Below are 3,926 nucleotides of genomic sequence, written 5' to 3'. Positions count from 1 at the left end.
AACTGATGTAATTTTTTTTAATAAAATTCATGTGTCAATATTTGATTAGAATATAGGATCATGTCATACTGTCACATGATCCTCCCGTGTCGCTGAAAAATTTATCGAAGGGAAGGTGAAGTATACCCCATAGGCCAAAAATCTAGCAGTGAAAACTATCTCACATCACGTCGGTGACGCCTCCAATGCCAGCATCTCCGATTTACCGCCGAGTTCTAGACCACACGTACAACAACAGCAGCTTATACCCCACATACATTTCCCACATGTGATATGCTGTTACAGTAGGACATGCATGCAACAATTTTACCATGCCATCTCTTTATAAACATAGCTTCCCACAGAGATTCCCAACTCATCAATTGCCTTTCCATCTTCCTTTTCTCTTGCTATTGTGTTTAGGTCACTAGCTTTCATCTTCCAGTTCAAATGGGTAGCCTCGATTTCCACCATGTTCCAGAGAAAACCAACTCTGATCCCCCAATGGCCAACCCTATGGATCCTGAAGAGTTCAGGAGACAAGGTCACATTATGATAGATTTTATTGCAGACTATTACAAGAACATAGAGAAGTACCCGGTTCTAAGCCAAGTCCAACCAGGTTACCTCAAGAAGCTCTTACCGGAGTCTGCGCCATACAACCCTGAGCCGATCGAAACCATCCTCCAAGATGTGCAAGATCATATTGTTCCTGGTATAACACATTGGCAAAGCCCTAGCTACTTTGCCTACTTTCCTTCAAGTGGCAGCATTGCCGGGTTTCTAGGCGAAATGCTTAGCACTGGGTTCAATGTGGTTGGATTCAACTGGATGTCATCGCCTGCTGCAACTGAGCTAGAAAGTATAGTCATGGATTGGCTTGGAGACATGCTGCAGCTTCCCAAGTCCTTCCTGTTCTCTGGAATGGTGGTGGTGTGTTACAAGGGACGACTTGTGAGGCCATTGTTTGCACCATGGCTGCTGCTAGAGACCAAATGCTAAGCCGAATTGGTAAAGACAACATTGGGAAGCTAGTTGTATATGGGTCAGATCAGACACATAGTGCGCTTAAAAAGGCCTCCCAAATTGTTGGAATCCATCCAAACAATTTCAGGGCCATTAAGACTACAAAGTCCACAGAATTTGCCTTGTCACCTGAGTTGCTGAGATCCACAATTTGTAGTGACATAGACAAAGGGCTAGTTCCTTTGTTTTTATGTGCCACGATGGGGACAACTGCAACCACTTCTGTTGATCCATTGAGGGGACTATGTGATGTAGCAAAAGATTACGACTTGTGGGTTCATGTCGATGCAGCATACGCAGGAAGTATCTGCATTTGTCCAGAGTTTCGACATTTCATTGAAGGCGTCGATGGAGCGAATTCATTCAGTTTCAATGCACATAAATGGTTCTTCACAACACTCGATTGTTGCTGCCTTTGGGTTAAGAACCCAACTGCATTGATCAATTCTTTGTCAACGAATCCAGAGTTTTTGAGGAACAAAGCCAGTGATTCAAAGCAAGTGGTGGACTACAAAGACTGGCAAGTAGCACTAAGCCGAAGGTTTCGTGCATTGAAATTATGGCTTGTGCTAAGAAGCTATGGAGTAGCTAATCTCAGAAGCTTTCTCAGAAGCCATGTGAAAATGGCCGAGGTCTTTGAAAAGCTTGTGCGAGAGAACAAATGGTTTGAGGTTGTCGTGCCTAGGAATTTTGCCATGGTCTGTTTTAGGATTTCTCCATCTGCAATTAGGAAAGCTCCAACCGACGATGATGGAATTGATGTTGTGATAAACGAGGTCAATTCCAAGCTGCTGGAGGCGATGAATACATCAGGTAGTGTGTATATGACTCATGCTGTGGTCGGAGGCATGTATGTGTTGCGGTGCGCAATTGGTGCAACTATGACCGAGGAAAAGCACGTACTCATGGCATGGAAGGTAGTGCAAGACCAGGCAGAAGCCATACTAAGCACGTATCACTAGTACAACATGCATTATCAAGGTTAAACATCGTAGTTATAAGTAATTTTATGTTTTTATTTATCTTATGCTTATTTCCTTCCCTAGCTACTTCATTATCTTCTTTATTTTCCTTTCCCACTTTGATCATTTAGCTCATAAAGTTAGCGAGATTTATGTGTGACTCTTACAAATTAGTTATTCAAGATAACTAACGGGTCGCAGCTTGTTGACAACAATTGTATCTTACATTTTTTGTATTTCATTTTTCTTTAAGTAGGTTATGTTTTCATTCTCGTAAAAGTTGCTACCTTGTAATACTTTCATTCATTAAGTGATATAAGAAAAGGTGGCTTTGGCTGCACATACTTGTGAGTTCTTTACTAATTATATTATTTTTTGCTTCAACTATTAGGACTAGCTTGGAGGATCTTAGGAGTTTTAATTAGTTTAGTTCCCCATTAATTATCAATCAATTTTAGTACATTCACGAAAAAGTAGTTAGAATAAGTTACAGTGTGACATTTTAAGAAGAAATGGCAAAACTCTAGGCATTAGAACCTCAAACCATTTGTTCTCTTTCACAAGCCTTTCAAACACCTCGGCCATTTTCACATGGATTCTTTGAAAGTTTCTGAGATTAGTTACCGCATGTCCTGCATGCCTTACACGATCAAACCGCCATGTCGAAGAAGGCAGGAATTATGGTATACTGGGACACAATAAAAAATATTATGTGTTATTCAGAAAACTTAATTTAATTTCTATCTAGTACATAAAGATAGTTGTTCTCGATGAGATTTCATATATTATCATTGCATGACTCAATTGAGGTATGTGTGCATTCCAACAACATTGTTTGTTTGTTTTTTTATATTTTTTTTTATTGAATCTTAACATCTTTGTAAAAAGAAAAAATTGATTTGACTGCAAAACTAATATTATTGTTTGGCACATAACTACGGACCCTACGGTTTATATATTGCAAAACTAAGGTTTATGTATTTTGAATTTTTTTTCTTCGACAAAAGTTTATATATTGAACTTAGAACTCTACTGTTAAACTGAGAAGAAGAAAATATTATGTAAAGATAAAATCATAATCAAAGTGAGAATTTTTTTTATCCAAAAACTCAAAGGATGTGAAATCAACACACCTTAAATTAAAATTTACACATTTTTTTTTTTTTTAGCTAACATATTCATAAAAAGATAAAATTTAAGTCATTAAAAGATAAAATTTAAGTTACATATAAAAAATATATATATATATATATTTTAATTTAAGACGTGAGGATCCAAACTCAAATAAAAAAAATAAAAAAAAACCATGTGCTCCCCAATCCCGAACTCCCATACTCAGAATATTTTAATCTGAACGTATATTCCTTCACATACCTATATGATAACATTAATATAATATAATGTAAGTAGAGAACCATTCAGTGGGGCACTAAAGGGCACTTGTCTGCACAAATTTTGGAGTAAAGAGTGATTGGGGCACGGGACCCACTGAGTTCAGTGTGGCTCCGCCCTTGAAAGGAAGGATGTCGCCGCGAATGAAACCCTAAGTTTCAACTTCCAAAGTCACTCTAAAATTCAGCTAGCTAGTTGTTGTGTTTACGTTAATCCGGCTAGTTGGAACTTGAAACTTAGGGTTTCAATCCGTTTCATTGTCGGCGACGTCCTTCTTTTCGACATGCAGGGCGGTTTGATCGTCGTGCAAGGCAGCGACGAGGACATGTTGGTTTTCGTTTGGCGATTACGATGTTGGATTTGAAGACTTCCGAGCGTGATGGCGCGCGGCGATGGAGCATTGGAGCATATGCAAATCAAATAACCACCATTTCACAAGCCAATTCGTCGGTAGCCTGGACGATGGAGTTTCACTCTTGCTTCATTTTCTTCTGTGGGTCTATCAAGCTAGATACGCAAGTGCCAAACGATGATTTTGTACTGAGTGCAAGATGGCCACCCTCCTTT

The 3,926-nt window shown here is 39.0% G+C and overlaps 1 pseudogene; it reads left to right on the top strand.

Moving 5' to 3' along the window:
- Window positions 1–429: 429 nt before the first annotated feature.
- On the top strand, window positions 430–2,280 carry LOC101305252 (annotated as a pseudogene).
- The last annotated feature ends 1,646 nt before the right edge of the window (window positions 2,281–3,926 follow it).

The sequence above is a fragment of the Fragaria vesca genome, linkage group LG3 (genome assembly GCF_000184155.1).
Source record: "Fragaria vesca subsp. vesca linkage group LG3, FraVesHawaii_1.0, whole genome shotgun sequence".
Classification (NCBI taxonomy): domain Eukaryota; kingdom Viridiplantae; phylum Streptophyta; class Magnoliopsida; order Rosales; family Rosaceae; genus Fragaria; species Fragaria vesca.
The sequence above is the reverse complement of the archived record's forward strand: the minus strand, read 5'-3'. Positions and strand labels throughout refer to the sequence as shown.